This window comes from Quercus robur, chromosome 2, assembly GCF_932294415.1.
Source record: "Quercus robur chromosome 2, dhQueRobu3.1, whole genome shotgun sequence".
Classification (NCBI taxonomy): Eukaryota; Viridiplantae; Streptophyta; class Magnoliopsida; order Fagales; family Fagaceae; genus Quercus; species Quercus robur.
This window is the reverse complement of record NC_065535.1, coordinates 69,096,998-69,116,178: the sequence shown is the minus strand read 5'-3', so window position 1 is coordinate 69,116,178 and position 19,181 is coordinate 69,096,998. Positions and strand designations below refer to the sequence as shown.

General features: G+C 36.7%; 1 protein-coding gene across 3 annotated transcripts in view; it reads left to right on the top strand.

The window, feature by feature from the left end:
• The window catches only part of LOC126714736 (protein SIEVE ELEMENT OCCLUSION B-like), an 87,955-nt gene that overhangs the window by 4,271 nt on the left and 64,503 nt on the right, over nt 1–19,181 (top strand). The gene's annotated exons all lie outside the window — the stretch shown is intronic.

Sequence of the window (19,181 nt, the reverse complement as noted above, 5' to 3'; positions counted from 1 at the left end):
ATACAACTATTATAAAAAGCTTTTGAATGTTTAGTACGCGTTATACAAATTGAGAATGTGCCAATACGATGTTGATCCTTTACTTTCGAATCTTTATTAATATTTTCCCATGGAGGTTGAAACGAATTCCATTAGTAACCTACACATTTGTTAAGGGATGACATGCAATTTAAACCGCAACCACTGGTGCCCGTCTCACCTACCTTTAATTGACCAGTTTTACCCTCGTATGGTAAATCGGGTGGGGATGAGGTTAACATTTTCCTAGATACCCATCCGTTTATATTTAAACTATTATAAAATATTTTTTATAGATTTATTATAAGGCGTATATATGTGCTTTTAGCTTTCAAACTTTAAATTTATGATTTTTTAAAATATTGTATCATTGAATTTATGTTTTTATGTTATAAGATTTAAATTATTTATTTGTTATATTATTATGTTTGAATTGTTTTTGTATTTCTTAATACTTTTATTGTTGTATAGTTATGCTTTGAGAATGTTTTGTAATGTTATTTTTTTTTTTTTTTAAAGTTTTATGAATTTTAATTTAATGTATTCAAAATAATTTTTTAATATATATATATATATATATATATATATATATATATATAATTGAATGTGATGAGATGGGTATCAAAAGTATCCACTAGAATAGGGTGGGAAAAAAACTCGCTCCAAAGCAAGAGTGGGGCAGGGGCGGGGATGGGGAGTGGAAAACCCACCTTATACCAATCTTGTTGCCGATCCTATTTTCATGTCTTGTAAACTGAAGGTATGTAGTTTGATCTGCATGGCAACACCTAAAATTTGGTTTACCTTGTTTTTTGATAAAAAATATTTCTTCTGTTTTGTAATAATAATAAGTAAGATAATGCCCTTTTCTACATTTTGATAACAAAGATAGGTACAAAATTAAAATTTATACCAAGTTTAAAAAAAAAAAAAAAAAAAAAACACACACACACACACACCCCACAAGAGAGAGGGGATGAGGTTTTAATGAAATGGCAAAATTAAGTAGGTCAAAAAGTATTTATCACCATTTTCTCCCTCTCCAAAAAAAATATAGTCCACCTTTTCTTCTTTGATATTAATAAAAAAATGATAATTCTTATATGTCTAAAATTATTTTAATTTTTTTCTAAAATTATATTTTATTTAATGTATTTTTCTATTTCCATAAAAATACAAAAATTTATTAAAAAATTACATAGATGAAAATTTATTTATCACTATTTTCTTAATTAAAACTCACATTCTTGATGAGAGCCCATTTAAAGTAATGATTTAATTTTTCTATAAATCTAAATATCTATATAGTATCACGTCATTTAAAATCATATTGTTTTGTTTGGAGAAATTATAATTTATCCTTAATGGTTTGGTCTTATCACAATTTAGTCTAAACTTTCAATTGTTCTATTTGATCCTTCTGTTTGGATGAAAAAGGAATCATTATAATTTCATCCAAAAACTCTTTAAAAAGAAATGAAATCAAATATGAAAAAATAATGGATTGAGTAGTAAGTAAATTTTGCCTTTTGTGTTATTTTCTCATGAGTGTTACAGATACATTTTGAGCTCTATTAGAGTTCTTGAGCCAAGTCATAAACTTTTACAAATGACATTTTTTGATCGTTTTTCTCTTCTTTTTCTTCTCTCTCTCTCTCTCTCTCTCTCTCTCTCTCTCTCTCTCTCTCTCTCTCTCTCTCTCTCTCTCTCTCTCTCGAAAGGTGAGAGATATAAAAGGAGGAGCAAAAATACATATTTACCCCATTTTTAACAGGTGTATAAACAAAACGAACCTTAGATGGGTAAAGTGGCGCTTTTCGAACCACGGGTAAGTAATGTGAATTTGGACCTAATTACAAGTGAATTTACTGTAATTACCTCTAAAAGAATTGAGTATGAGATGTGCTCTCAACTATCACTCTCTGGTGGCTTATCTTTGTGATTTGAAGTGATAAATAAAAGTTCTGCGTTTTGTAATGATGAATAATCTTCTATGATTATGTTAAAGACTTTTTTTTTTTTTTTTTTAGAATCATTATAATAATAATAATTTTTTTAGAAACGAAGATATTTAGATTTCTTCGAATATTTGACTATTTCTTTAGACATGTAAAGTCCCATTGTCTCACATACATCAAGTTATTACAAAGAGAAATTCTTTGAAGGTGACCCTAGATGCTAGTAAGAGATTCCAAACCTAAAATCTAATATATATCATGAAACCATAAGAACTACTAAGCCAACCTCTTGAAGTTAGGAACTACTAAGACTATTAATATACGGTAAACTATTCTACTATTATAAAAAGGCGTTGGGACTTGAGTGTATACATTGCATGACAAATTGACGCTGCACTCATATCTTTTCATTCCTTTAGAATCTAATTTTTGTCTTGATTTGTTATTAAAATAGCATGGAGGTTGAAGCGAACATCCTTGAGCAGCTACACATTTGGTAAAGAAAAGGCTACTTTAACAGGATGCTACGCAAAGAAAAGGCTACTTTAACAGTTTAACAAGATTCAAATCCAGTACAATAGATTGGGTTATTGTACTATGCAATACTAAATCCATAGATGAGATTGAAGGTTGTAAATTTACCTTTGTATCTACCCCTTGCTGTTTTAGTTAAGGAAAAGATATTATCACAATTTATCAAACTAGGATTGCATTTTTCATTTTCCTCTGGCCAACACAAAAGCCAGTTTGGACCATAAGTTAATTCATATATACCTGCGCTGCATATGTGAGGAAATAACTATCATTAATTATTAAAGCAATTTTGCTTACATCCAATTATCATCTCAGAATCACAACGGGCATATATGTATTCACAAAATGGTTTTATGTAATGCTCTCTTTGGTATTAATTGTATTCGTTTCACTAAACTAAACAAAAAATAAAAATATTGTATTGATTCTATAAAACTTAATTTCCGCCATATTAATTAAGATCACAAAAAATTAGTTATTATTCTACAATTTATATCAGAAAAAATCTCAATTTTTATATTTTTTTTTTTCTTGCTAGGTTTTCCATATGTTAATCTAAAATTATAAACATGGAACATAATAGAAAATAAAGGAATAACCGAATAAGCTTTCCTATAAAATATTGGTTGGGGGGGGGGGGGGGGGGGGGGGGGCGCGGTCCCCTTATATTTTTATAAAATGCTAACTTGATGTAAATGTTTATAATGAGAAAATAACATATGTTAAGTCATGTCAGATATATACTTTATGTATAAATAATATATATCTATAATGTAGATTTCAGTTAGCTCAACTAGTAAAGTCTATGATGATTGAATAAGAGATCTAGGTTCAATCCTCGCTTACACCGAAAACCAATTGGTGTCTTAGTTTGATAATAGCTATCATCAGGAGTGAGCACCATAGGTTGAAACTCTCTATAATATATATATATATATATATATATATATATAATAAATTATTTTTTGGATTTATTATTTATATATATTTAACTTGACCTCCTTAACTCTCTCTCTCTCTCTCTCTCTCATAGCTTAAAGCCTTAAAAGAATAAAAGAAAGACCAAATTAGAAGTTTTCATTATTTCAAGGATTCTTTCTGCTTAAAACAAGAAGAATAAATAAAGATCTAAAAGTTATATATACCAAATGAAATTATAAAAGCTAAATTGTAATATCTTGCGGATCGTTCTCTCCTATCTCTCTCAAGTATTATTGTTCTCTTTTACTTTTTGCTTTCTTCTTTTTATAATTATATTAAAAAATTTGTATAATATTTCCACCTATCATACTACCTTACAACCGTAAATTCAAGTGAGTGGGATGAAATTATTGGTGTCAAGCCCAATGCGTGTTACTATATTTTAGCAATTTCGTTAGAAATTACATTCCAACCTATTGCTTGTTAGATCTTACCTTTTTTTACACGAGGAGTTCACAGCCAAATCCATTTGTTCTTTCACTCAATCAGTCATTATTATTATTTTTTTTAATAGTAAAAGAGTGTCCTTTTATATATATATATATATATATATATATATATATATATATATATATATATATATCTATATATATATATATATAATAAAAGAGTGTTAATGTCTCCGTTGGTGAGGTGCCAGTTAGGAAAATAACATTTGGAGGGCTTTCAATTAAATAGTTAATTTAACACACACACACACATATATATATATATATATATATATAGGGACACTACTTGACTTAAAAGGCTTAAGTTTGGATCCAACTATATTATATTGATCGCTCACTTTTCTTATCATTATTTAATATGAAATTTCACTCATATATGTATACCCAACACAGTTGAGTTACAAGCCTCTTGACATTAATTCAAACTAGTGTTTAACCCACGCGATGCGTGGGATCATTTTACGTATTAACTAACTTTGCACCCAACATAAACTTAGTTATCATACTTCTACTACATATATTCAAACTTAAATAACGTAGTATATTTAAGCATATAGTGTCCAATATCCCCTAAAAATTTTAAAAATTAGTTTCTTCAAATCACTCATGTGTGTACTTCCCTGTTATGAGAGACTAAAAAAACGAATCTGACTTTAAGCAATTAAAACTTACAAGACAATTTCAAATAGCAAATCTGCTATTCCTAGGAACCACAATGAATCACACCAAACTAAAACTTGCAAGACAATTTCAAATACCAAATCTACCATTCCCAGGAACCACAATGAATTAAACCATAGGATTAGAGAATTTTACAACCAAAATGTTTAAAAGAGAAAAATAACTGCTGGTTTTTGAAATAGAAAGTCAGAAAAATATTAGTCAAATAATAATGCATAATCAATAGTACATTGGAACCTCAAATTCTAAAACCAAACTAATATATAACCCTTAAAAGGGGCATTGAATCCAACTTTTTAATTGCAAAAGAAAAAAGAAAAAGTTGTAGTGCATAATCAAGCCACAATATATAAACAAAACAGAATTCCACCTGCAACAAATAAAATGCATAATCAATAGTAGATGGGAGTCTCAAATTCTAAAACCAAACCAATTCATAATTCATAACCCATAAAAACAACATCGAATCTTAATCTTGACCCTAAATTTCAATTGCAAAACAAAAAAAGAAAAAGAAAAAGCTCACAATCCCGAAAAAGCTGCAATGGTACAGAGAAAATTTGTTAACAACAACCCTCGTAGTGATAAACAAAACAGATATATTAGATTATACACACACCCAAGTTATGGAATTCATGAAACTTTTCTCCCATTATTATGTAATCATCTATTCATAAAATAAATAAATAAATAAAAGTAAATCATCTATAAGTACTCAATTCAAAACACTAAGACCATACACAATAAAAACAATCATACAGTAGATTATTCTTTTGAAGGTAGTCATATATATTTTTTGTTTTATTTCAATAATCTATAGGAAGTGAATCTTATGATTAACAATATTCAGTATTGTGGAATTGACCAATCTCTGTCTTATTTACACTAAATGTATCACTTTTTGAAACCACTCAATCTAAAATTTCATGCCCAATGTTGCTCGGTTTGCTTTGTTGGGTGGTTTTATTTCCTCCCTTTGCGTTTGTAAATACAGGACTTGAGTCCATTTTCTATTGTAACCTCTCTCAAGCCCATAGATATCAGAACCAAGTAGCCTAAAGCTAGAATTGTTTTTGTCAGTCCTACTCAAATTGTGGAAGCTTTTCCTCCAAAAAGTAGCTAAGGTGGGGATTCTGCATCTAGGAACTTGCAAGATGGAAAAACACATGGAACCTGTCCTCATCTTAACTCTAAAACTATAGAAGAGCAAGGTTCCTATATAGTTGTAGATTCCACATAACACAATCAATTAGCTTTGACCTAAGGAAGAAAAAAAAAATTGATAAGAGAAAGATTGGAGGGAGAGAAAAAAGTTATCACAATAAATTAACTGCAAATTATCTACCACCTCAAGCATCAGTGCTGTATAATGAAATACTGCAGATACTTAATTTTTTTTAGTATTCTCCCCAAAAAAATTCCAAATCTTCATTAAAGTAGAAGAGCCCAACAATGTGACATACATCATCCAAAATACGAAGCCTATCAAACTCTAAGATGCATACTATAAGCCAATTAATAATGTGTCTGTTACCAAACCAAACCACCTTTCAAACCCAAGAAAAACCAGAATAAAAGGCTTCCAATCAGACAGACCAAGGGTACATACAAAAAATGTACATAACACTATAGTGGAGGAGAAGTCACTAAGAAAGTCCTCACAAATTTCGTACACAATCATAAATTAATCCCACTTCTATCATAACAAAAAACACTCCAATGCTAAATAACAAAATGATACCAAAAAGTATAAAAATATACCTTAATAAAAACATAACTTAATGCTTATTCCAGTAGCAAAAGCCTTAAAAAAAATGGACTCAGTACCGCCGCCGGGGGGGGGGGGGGGGGAGAATACTATCAATGAAATTTTAAACTTTATCCCTAGTAACATACCAACCCCTTTTATCAGCAACATTTTCAAACCAATCTTTGACAACGCATGATTGCCAAAGTTAGCACATTGCCTTACTATTTGTTTTTTTTTTTTTTTTTAATAATTCTACTATTTAAGCCAGATGACTAAAGCAACCTTTACTTAATATTCGGTACATTTATTTTTCTTCACTCTCTAACAAATTCATTTTATTCATCTAAAGGTTGAGACTATATAACATTATTGGTCATTTTACGTATTAGAAGACAATCAAAACTTATATAGTTGTTTGACTTTTAAATATTGTCAAAGACAAATTTACGCTTAGCTCAATATACTTCACCTACTTTTTTTCTCAAAAATGTCATCCAATAATGTAACATGACATTATTTATAAATTGCAAACCTAAAGCCAAGCAATATATTGATTATCAAATCCTTTCTATAAAATAGACATATATGTGACATGTCAATTTCTAACAAATTATATACCATCCCAACCCTAATAAAATTGCACATTTATTCATGATCAATCTGCTGTTGGATCCTATCAAAAAAAAATTAGCTATAAAAAAAATGGGAAAGTAAGCAAAGAAAGAGAAAGAAATACAGAAAGAAAATATACGCAAAAAACATAAGAAAAAGAGAAGGGCTGTCAAGGCCCTTAAATGCCAACAACTGGCTGCTCCTTCATTCCTAGTAAGTTTTGATTTTAATTTTTTGTACTCTTCCCTCATCTTAACTAATTAGTAATGTGCACGCCTCGAACGAGCTTAATGGGCCAGTCTCACTCTTGGGCTCACAATATACTTATAATGTGGGATTTGGTTTTCCTACTCTGGGTGATTCTAACTTAGAGACCCAGCAACGTTTCTACAACCACTGGACTGCTTTCCCCTCACTCTGTGTAGCTCTTAATCTAGATTTGAGGCTTTCCTTTCAGAACTTCAACAACCTTTTCCTTTCCTTGGCCTCGTATATTTATAGTTCAAAACAGTGGAAAATCATGATTACTCTTAAGGCTAGTGGAAATGGAGGTCCAATATTGTTATCGTTAAGTGGATGTTTAGTTGGGAGTGTGGTGTGAGTGGCATTGGAACTGGTTCCTTCTCCCAGGAAGGGATGATGTTCGGTGGCAGGATTTGCCAAGGAGTTGCTGAGCATCCAGGATAGGACCTTCCCGAACACTCATGTGCATAGGAGATGGACACGCCGGGCAACTTCACAGCAACGAGGCGATAAGTACCTTTTTCAAAGACCGGCCCAACAGTCTTTGGGCTTAACATAACACTGCAAGATTTGCTTCCATGGCCCTGGTGGGTCTTAAGCCCAGTTTATCTGACATGAGCATCAGGAACCGTGGGACATACCGTTCAACTTAGGCCTAAGGCCCAAATGGCTTTGGGGGCTCGGTGCTGTACATTAGCCCCCCTTGATTTGTGCTCAGAGCCCAAGGGCGAATCAAGGAATTCAATGGACAGCAGCAACCCGGGAAGATCAATCAGTAGTCATTAAGCAGTTGAGAGATTAATAAAGGTGCCCTCAAAAGACGCATCATGTCTGACGTTTGGTTGGGCTGTCATTATTAACTAACGGTTCGCGAACCGAGGCGACGCACGTGTGGCATTTTGGGATGGGATTCGTAGAGTTTCCCGCCTTTTATTTATTAAATGGCATTTATTCTATCCCTTTCAGCCCCTATAAATAGTTTGTTCTGAATCACTTTCCCACTTTTACATTCTTCGCTCAAAAAATTTCCTCCCTGCCGTGCATAGCTCTCTGTGTGTTCACCCTCCAACCCAGAGCACCCTTCCTTTTTAGAGCCCAAAGTAAGTTTCTCTACCTTTCTATCTTGTTTTAATCTCTTCCTTAAATTTCTAGAGTTTAGGATGGGTTTTGCTCATCTATTAAATACTAAGGCATCCCTAGCGACTTTTAGGCGGACATTCAACATCCCTGAGGATGTGAATGTGGTGTATTGCCATGAGAGCGAGATTGCTTTTTATAGGCGCTCCGAGTCGAGTACCGCCTTCTTCCTTTTAATGGCAATTTTGGAGGGTGGGGTTAGATTTTCAGTGAGCCCACTCTTGCTTAATACCCTTAGATTTTACGGTTTGAGCCCCGAGCAACTTCCTCCCAACTTTTACTGGGTAGTTAGTTGCGTTGATAGGTTGAATCAGTTATATGGTTTGGAGTTGAACCACCATGACATAAATTAAATGTACAGTCTGTGCGGAACTAAAACCGCCCACTATTATTTAAAAGTTAGGGATTGCCAGGTACGGCTGATTTCATGCCTGCCTAATTCAAACAAAAACTCAATTGGGGAGTTTGTTCGAGTGAGTGGCAACTGGTTTGCCAATGAGATCCCTTGCCCAATTTCGCCACACGAAGTTGGTTCGTATTGCCCAACCGTCCATCTTATTTTCCTTTTTGTTTACTCCCATTTGTTTTATCCATTTGGGTACTAATTTATTGTGTTCCTTCATTGCAAATGGCAAAGAATTCATCCCGGACCTTAGGGTGGTGCACGTAAGGGACTTGAATTTTGTCCTTAGGTCCGAAATATTCGTTCACACTGACGGGCAGCTCCAGGCATCACATCTCATACTCGGCTGCGTCCCCGTGTACAAGACTTGGCCTTAGTCAAGACTTATTGCTGGACAGTCCTCTGCTGTCTTACATAGACGTGCGGCACGCAAACTTCCTCCCACCAAAGCTGACCCCTGGTGAAGCTCGGGAACTCGGTCCGCGTTATATAACCGTAGAAGATCTAGCCCCGATTAGGGACGAATCTGCCGAGCGCATCTCTCGAAGCTGTTAGGAGCACGTTCCCGTCGAGGAACAGGTAGATCCGGTCCAGCCAACCAAACAAGAAGCAGCCAAGGTTGACCCAGATGCCGAGATGGTGACAAGGTGAAAAATGACGGTCAGCCGATTTTTGCCTAGCTCTCAACCCTCCGCCGAGCCTCAACAACCTTAGGGTAAAGGCCCAGCACTTCCTCCCCCCTCTTCCAACCGTGAAAAAAAGAAACAACGCATTGATAATCAACCGTCCAAGGCTCCAAGCGACACTCCATCAAAGACCCCACCCCGGCCGCCCAGCGGGATCACAATTCAGGAGCCAATTGTCGAATCTCCGTCTATCGTTCAAGCTGGCAGGAAAGCAGCGTCCTCCTCCCAACCCGTAGTCCCCTGGCAGCCTACCTTTAAGCTCGGAAAGGGACCTCTGCCAGCCACGGCCAGTGCGATAGTGTGGGATAAAGGCGAGGGGGATAAGGTAGCACAGAGCTTAGTGCACAGCTTGTTGCTGCCCGAGGACGTTCGCTTTTTCTCTGAAGGGGATGAGGACTCATTGGTGAAACGGCTACAGTGGCGCACCATCGCGGTAATTTCTCTCTCACTCCTTATTCATTTACTTAAATATAGGAAGTATTCTTCTATTCTAACACTTGTTTTTGCGTTACTAGTCTGCACAGATGACCCACATCCTCGGTGAGAGATTGACGAAGCTCGCCAAGGATGCCGAGCGGGAAAAAGCTTTAAAAGACGTTGCCAATGATAACGCAAAGGAGAAAAGCAAGGCTGCCGAGGCTACGGAGAAAAAAGCTCAGTCCTCGAAGAAAGCTCGTCAAGTGGCGGAGAAGGGAAGAGCCGAGGTGGAGAGCCGGCTGGAGGGTGTAGAGATGAAACTAGCAAAGGCAAATAGTCTCAACTTGGCCCAGGCCAACCAAATAGCTAGCCTCAAAGAAACCCTTGAACCCTGCGAAAATAAGTGGTACGATGAGGGATTTGCAGATACCGAGAAGTCTGCGAAGCCTGTTGTTCATCAAGCCCGGCTTCATGGGTTCGGAGAGGGTTGGCTAGCGGCCCTCCAGGTGATGGGAGTAGCCGAGGACTCCCCTTTGAAAGACCTAAGTCAAATTCCATACCCAACACCTCCACCTCCTTCCCAAAGTCAGGTAAATATGGTGGACGAGGAGGAAACTACCAATATGAGGGAGCTGGTCCAAGCAATTGACGCACAAGCTGATCCAGAGGTTTCTATCACCCTTCATGCCGCAGATGACGGGCAATCTCAACAGCCATAGGCCGAGGACACCGCTACTCAAACAGTTGATGAAGCAGCACAGCCCCCAACTGCCAACCCATCCTTTTAAACTTAGTGATTATACTAGTCTCTTTTACGTTTGCCTTTACTTGCTTTTTTAAAGTTTTCCTAGGGTCACCGGGTTGTGGTGACCGAACAATGGTTTTAATTTTCTTCCTATTTACTTTCGGACTTATTTTCCTATGGTCACCAGGCTGTGATGACCGAACAATGATTTAATTTTATTTAATTTTATTTATTTCCATTTGCACTAATAGGTTTGCTTTTCGGCTTTAATATTTTTGTCCTTAGAATTTTTATTAAGGCTTTCACCTGTCCGGCGATTAGAAACTAACCAAGGATATGTTTCTGCCCTTAATATTTTTAATTTAAGGTTTCCACATGTCCGATGATGGGGATGGAACCGTATACAGGCCTCTGTCCTTTGAATTTTTAATTTAAGGTTTCCACTTGTCCAGTGAGGGGAATCAAACCGGGGTCATGCTTCTGCCCTTGATATTTTTAATTTAAGGTTCCCACCTATCCGGTGATGGGAATCGAACTGGGGACAGGCCTCTATCCTTGGAATTTTTTATTTAAGGTTTCCATTTGTCCGGTGATGGGAATCGAACCGGGCACAGGCTTCTGTCCTTAGAAATTTTAATTTAAGGTTCCTGCCTGTCCGGTGATGGGAATCGAACCGGGGACAGGCTTCTGTCCTATGAATTTTTAATTTATGGTTTCTACCTATCCAGTGATAGGAATCCTACCGGGGACGGCTTATGTCCTTGGAATTTTTTATTTAAGGTTTCCACCTGTCTAGTAATGGGAATCAAACCGAGCACAGGCTTCTATCCTTAGAATTTTTAATTTAAAGTTTCCACCTGTCCGGTGATGGGAATCGAACTGAGGACATGCTTCTGTCCTTAGAATTTTTTTTATTTAAGGTTTCCACATGTCCGACGATGGGAATCGAATCGGGCACAGGCTTCTGTCCTTAGAATTTTTAATTTAAGGTTTCCACTTGTCCGGTGATGGGAATCGAACCGGGGACAGGCTTCTGTCCTTGATGTGAAACAGGGTTCTTCAATTTCCCTGATTTTTCTTTACCCTTTGGCCGATGCTAATAGATCAAATAATGAAATTTTAATGCACCTGCAAAAATAGACATCATCTTAATATTACTTCATAAAGCGTATATACAATGTTTCATTTAATTTACGCTCCTGCGTTCAATGGGTCAGTGATAGAACTTCTTCAAGTTGTGGACATTCCACAGCTGGGGAAGTGGTCTTTCGTCTAGATCCTCCAAGTAGTAAGCCCCTACTCCTGCAATAGCAGTAATCCTATAAGGCCCTTCCCAAATAGGGGCTAACTTCCCAACGTTCGTATCCCGCATGTTCCCCACCGCCTTCCGTAGTACCAAGTCTCTGGCACCAAACTCCCTTTTCTTTATGCAGCTATTATAGCGCTGGGCAAGTTTCTATTGATACTCGACGAGCCGAATGGTCGCAGCTTCTCGATGTTCCTCTAACAAATTCAAACGTTCCGTCATCAACCCATTGTTTCGGGCTGGAGTAAATTCTTCGACCCGAGCACTGCACAGGTTCACCTCGGCCAGTATTATAGCCTCTGCCCCGTATGTCAAGGAGAACGGGGTTTCCCCTGTTGATATCCTGGGAGTCGTACAATACGCCCACAGAACACTTGGCAGCTCCTCGGCCCACCTGCCTTTTGCACCGTCTAGCCTTTTTTTCAATCCGTTTACTATCGCCTTGTCAGTGGCTTCAGCTTGTCCATTGCTTTGAGGATACGCCGGGGTGAAGTACTTGTTCCTGATGCCAAGACCACAACAAAACTCCCGGAAGGCCTTGCTGTCGAATTGTAATCCGTTATCTGATATAAGAGAGTCCGGAACCCTAAACCTTGCGATAATGTTTTTCCACATGAACTTTTTGACATCTACGTCCCTTACAATATACTTATAATGTGGCCTCGAACGAGCTTAATAGGCCAGTCTCGCTCTTGGGCTTACAATATACTTATAATGTAGGCTTTGGTTTTCCTACTCTAGATGATTCTAACTTAGAGACCCAGCAACATTTCTACAACCACTGGACTACTTTCCCCTCACTCTTTATAGCTCTTGATCTAGATTTGAGGCTCTCCTTTCAGAACTTCAACAACCTTTTCCTTTCCTTGGCCTTGTATATTTATAGTTCAAAATCAATGGGATAATCATGATTACTCTTAAGGCTAGTGGAAATGGAGGTTCAATATTGTTATCGTTAAGTGGATGTTTAGTTGGGAGTGTGGTGTGAGTGGCATTGGAACCGGTTCCTTCTCCTAGGAAGGGATGATGTTCGGTGGGGGGATTTGCCAAGGAGTTGCTGAGCATCCAAGATAGGACCTTCTCGAGCACTCATGTGCATAAGAGATGGACGCGCCGGGCAACTTCACGGCAACGAGGCGATAAGTACCTTTTTCAAAGACTGGCCCAACAGGATTTGGGCCTAACATAACACTGCAGGATTTGCTTCCGTGGCCCTAGTAGGTCTTAAGCCCAGTTTATCTGACATGAGCGTCGGGAATCGTGGGACATACCATTCAACTTGGGCCTAAGGCCCAAAAGGCTCTAGGGGCCCGGTGCCGTACAAGTCACATACAGCCCATGGACATACAGCAGCAGATACTACACTCAGCCCCTTGTAAATAGCATTCAACAAATATTACACTCATAGCATCCTCAATTTTCATCAATCTTGTATTCCCAAAATAAGGTTGCACTGAACAGAGTGGAAATCTAATAGAGGCAAATGAATTGCAATCTACACTTACAACCGAGTTCAAAATTAGAATCACATATATTACAACACTTGCAATTCATGTTGATATAAGAGTCTTAGGATGCTCAGAGATTATAAAACCATAACCTATATACAAAAAAATTAAATCTCTCATAATCTGAAATAAAACAGAAAATTAAGTAACTAAGAAAAGGGTATGAAGAAAAGAAATTGGTGCATAATTCTTAATCATTTTTTATGCTACAATTAAATGAATTCAAATTTCAGGTGCAAACAGGAACTAAATCTAACAAAAATCTACCAAACAGGGAAAAAAAAGTTCTAACCATAAAACAATAATCAACAAAACAAAACCCAAGAAATTAAAATTAAGAATAGAAATTCCAATGATTTGCCTTTCCACCTACAAACCCAAAAAAACAAAAGCTAAAGAAAAACCCATTAATTTTTTATTACACAGATCGGAATTGAAATCAATCAATGACAAATGAAATCTACAACTAAATCCAAGAGAGAGTTAAAAACAAAAACCTAAATTTTTACTTGATAAATGCGGAGTGAAACGATTGGAAACTCTTCACCACTAATGCTCATTCGAGAAGTGTAAAGAAATTGAAGAGACCAAAAATACTCTCTGCTTTCTACCTTGATTGAAAAATTAACAAAAATCAAACGAACAGCACAAATACCCAACCATAAACCAAATCTAATTTAATAACCTTAATCAAAATCAAATGTACCCAAATGCCTAAATTGAACTTAAACTACCAAACACCCAATCATAAATCATATTTATCGCGTAATTTTAAAAATAAAATAAAGAAAACCTTTACCTGTAACAGTTCCAACTACGTGATGGTGGTGGCTGCCCTGAAATTTATCTCCCTTTCAATCTATATTATTCTTCTTCTACAGTCTCAGATTTTTCTCTCCCCAATCCCCACTCTATGCCTTCTCTATTTACCATTCTACCTAGGTTTTGGGTCTACAAAATCGTGTTTTTAAACTTTTTGATTTCTTATGCCTAATCAAGGTAGTGTTTACCGTTCTGCCTCTATTTCTTTCTCCATGTCCCAGGCCTCATCGCCTTTCTCTACTTCTATCTCCATGTACATATTATTTTAACCGGTTAATTTTTTTTATTTACAATGAGAGGCTTTTAAACGGTGCTGTAGCATTACCAAACAACATAATTTATCATTTTTTAACTTATACTTGTCAAAATTTTAGATGGGCATTTTTCCTACATCGCAGCATCTCCTTAATTCCAGGAAAAGACTTCTATTATTATATATAGTATATGATTTTTTTAACACGCAAAAAATTATAATCAAAGAATCATCAAGTAATAATCCAAATCAAGACAATAATACTCAAATATCTCAAACAACCATTTAAGCAATCTGACGTAAAACACGGTCTAACACATAAAAGTAATAAATCCAATTCCAAAGACAAAACATAACAGTAATAAATCCAAACCCAAAGGCAAAACCAGTTCAGTACTTATTACTGTTGTAGGAAAGCACCTCCGGATAGCACTCCCACCTCAATATTGATTGTGAAAATATTATGACTATAGAAAGATCTCCAAGAAATAAACAATAGGAACGAAGCAAACCCAAAAACTGAAAATAAACAAACACACACAAATGAAAGAACACCAAGGATTTACATGGTTCAACTTTTGGCCTACGTCCACGGGCAACGACGAAGAAATTCCACTAATCAAAATATGGAGATATACAAGTTGGTGTATCAATACTCTCACACACACCCAATCCCCAACACCCAATAGCTCTCTCACAAATACAAGGAATAGAGAAAACCTTGCACCCTATTCTAAACTAGAGAACTCTCATAAATATGCAGCAATCAATCTCTCTATTTCATCCTCTATTTTTTTTTATCTTCTCTATTCAATTGCCGCAACACCTATGTCCTATTTACACATAGAGCTAGTCGGCTAGTAGTGATTGCTTTGCACCAAAATTGCTATGAATCCTAGTCTATTACAATTAGGAAATATAGATGCACTTGAAATAGGAAATAGAACCCTACTTGAAATAGAATTCAAGTCTTGCATGCCACTCCAAAACTTACATGGATTAGGATTCGTTCAAGCCACCGACATCACAAATCTCCACCTTGGCTTGAATCCAAACAAACCACACAAACGAAACTTCTCCATTGTCATCACCGGTGCTTTAGCAAGTGTAAACATGTAACTTGTAGTAGAACGACACTTATCTAGATCACCAGCAAAATTTGAGTCAACATAACCAGCTAAGTGGCTTCCAACATTATCATCTCTCTTGAACTTCAAACCCAAATCAACAATTCCCAAAATGTATCTCAAAATCCATTTAGCCGCTTGCCAATGACCCTTTCCTGGATCATGCATATAACGACTAACCATACTAACAGCTTGTGAAATGTCTGGCCGAGTACACACCATTGTATACATGACGCTACCAACCAAACTCGCATATGGGACATGAGCCATGTACTCACGCTTCTCATCGGTGCACGGTGACAACAAAGCACTAAGCTTAAAATAAGGGGCCAAAGGAGTACTTACAGGCTTGGTATTGGAATTCATACCAAAACGTTGTAGTACTTTAGTCAAATATTGTTTCTGTATCAAATGAACAGTGCCCTTCACTCTATCTCGTGCAATCTCCATTCCAAGTATCTTCTTTGCTTCACTGAGATCCTTCATCTCAAATTCTGAACTCAACTGAGTCTTCAATCGTTCAATTTCTGCCTTGTTCTTACATGCCACCAACATGTCATCTACATATAAAAGCAAGTAGATATATGATCCATTAGAAAGCCTATGAAGATATACACAATGATCAAACTGACTCCTAGTGTACTTTTGCCCAATCATGAAGCGATCAAACCGCTTATACCATTGTTGGGGAGACTGTTTCAATCCATACAATGATTTCTTCAATTTTCAGACCCAATTCTCCTTACCAACAACTTCAAAGCCATGAGGTTGAGACATGTAAATCTCTTCCTTCAAATCTCCATGCAAGAAAGCTGTCTTCACATCAAGTTGTGCTAACTCGAGATCAAATTGTGCTACCAAAGCTAGCAAAATACAAATAGATGAATGTTTAACAACAGGAGAGAACACCTCGTTGTGGTCAATCCCTTCTTTTTGAGCATATCCTTTTGCAACCAATTTAGCTTTGAACCGCACACTATCTTTGCCTGTAGGTCCCTCTTTCTTTGTGTAGACCCACTTGCACCCAATCTCTTTCTTGCCTTCAAGAAGCTGTACCAAATCCCAAGTTTGATTCTTGTGAAGAGATTGCCTCTCCTCTTCCATAGCCTTCTTTCATTCACCACTCTCAGATGTGCACACAGCTTCTTTATAGGTGGATGGAATGTCTTCTTCAACAATGGGAAGTGCATAAGCTATAACATCAGCATATCTAGCTGGTTTTTGAATTTCCTGTTTGGATCTTCTCACTGCAATGGGCTTTGTCAACTTTGAAGGTGTCAAAACTGAAGCTTCACTCTCATCTAGATTATTTCCTTCATCAACCACAATATCATTGTATATGTTAACAAACTTTGAAGAAATAACAGGAGTCTCAAACTCCACCTACTGCGGATCACTCTCAACTGTGCTCTCCTCCACCTGCTTAATAGGCTTAACAAACTCAAATTCATTAAATGTAACATCTCGGCTATGAATTATCTTCTTTGTCTCGGTACACCAAAGCCTATATCCTTTCACACCTAAACTAAAACCCAAGAAAATAGCTTTCTTGGCTATAGGATCCAATTTTGAATCCTTCACATGATAATATGTAGGACAACCAAATATGTGCAAGGAATCATAATTAGTAGCAAGAGATCCAGACCATACCTCTAGGGGAGTTTTCTCCTCATTTGTAGCTGCAGGCAAACGGTTAGTGATGTGACTTGCATAAGTTACTGCCTCAGCCTAAAATTCTCTACCCAATTTTGCTTGAGACAACATACACCGCAGCTTCTCCAGCAAAGTACGGTTCAATTCTTTTAGCCACTCCATTTTGTTGTGGGGTACCTTTAATAGTGAAGTGATGAACAATACCTTCATCTTGACAAACTTTCAAAAATGGATCAGACTTGTACTCACCACCATTATTAGATCTGAGCCGTTTTATCTTATGACCTGTTTGAGTTTCAATTAATTTCTTCCACTTCAAAAATACATCCATACCCTCATCCTTGTGCCTCATAGTGTAAACCCAAACCTGGCGGGAGTAATCATCAACAAAAGTAACATAATAATGCTTACCTTCAAGAGAAGCAACTTTAGCAACCCCCCACACATCTGTGTGTACACAATCAAGTGTACCCTTTGTCTGATGAACTGCAGTGTCAAACTTAACTCTAGTTTGCTTTCCCAAACACAATGCTCACAAAATTCCAGCTTGCAGGTCTTGGCACCCTTTAGCAAACCTTGCTTTACAAGACTTTGCAAAGCATTCTCACTGGCATGCCCTAAACGCATGTACCAAAGTCTAGTAGTATCTGAAGCAACCTCTAGTAATATCAAAAACAATGGTTGCTCCACCTACAATAGTACTCCCATCAAGGAAATACATATTCCTTTTACGAGTGGACCTCAATGCTACAAATGCACCATATGAAACTTTCAAAATTCCATTCTCCAATGCAATTCTAAATCCCTTGGATTCTAAGAAACCAATTGATAATAGATTATTTTTCAAGTCCGGTATATATCGAACTTCTGTCAAATTACGAATTGTTCCATCATGCAACTTTAGCTTGATTTTACCCATCCCAAATATCTCACAGGCTTCATCATTACCCATGAGGACTGAACCATGTACCGACTCATCCAGATTGTAAAACCATTCCTTCTTCGGACACATATGAAAGGTACAAGCAGAATCCTTGATCCATTCATCTGAATGGCAAACAAATGATGAACCAGTCAATGCAAAATCAGAATCTTCATTAGTACTATGTGCTACATTAGCATTGGAATCTTTCTTGTCATTATTCTTCAAAAGTGGGCAATCTTTCTTCCAATACCCCTTATTGCAACAGAAGGCACACTCAGCTTTCCCAATTTTCCTTTTTGTAGATCCTTTTGACTTAAAGCATGATCAACCTCTTCTACCAGACTTCTTATGTTCAAACTTGCATCTAACCATCAGTGTTTCACTACCTAAGTCCACGTAGGCCTGCTTATCTTTCTTACGATATTCATTGTTAGTCAAAGCATTGGACACATCATTAAACTTAATTTCATTCTTCCCATACAATAGTGTTGTGATTAAATAATCATAATTATCAGGTAGTGAATTCAACAATAAGAGAGCTTTATCTTCATCTTTAATCTCAACTTCTAAATTTTACAAATCAACAAGTTTTTTATTATAATCATTCAAGTGCTTAGACATAGAACTACCTGCACAATACTGGAAATGGAAGAAATTTTTCTTCAAATATAGATGGTTCTCCACGCTCTTCGTCATATACTTGTCTTCTAGCATCTTTCAAAGCTCTTTAGCCTTCATCTCTCTCATAACAAAATAATTTTGATCCTTGGCCAAACACAAATGGATGGTGCCACAGGCTTGTCTATTTATCTTGTCCCAATCTTTGTCTAACATCTCTTCAAGTTTGTCTTCCAAAGCAATATCCAATTCCTATTGGATCAAGACATCCATAACTTCGCATTGCCACATGCTGAAGTTGCTCGTTCCATCAAACTTCTCTACCTCAAATTTGGCATTAGAAACTGACATCCTA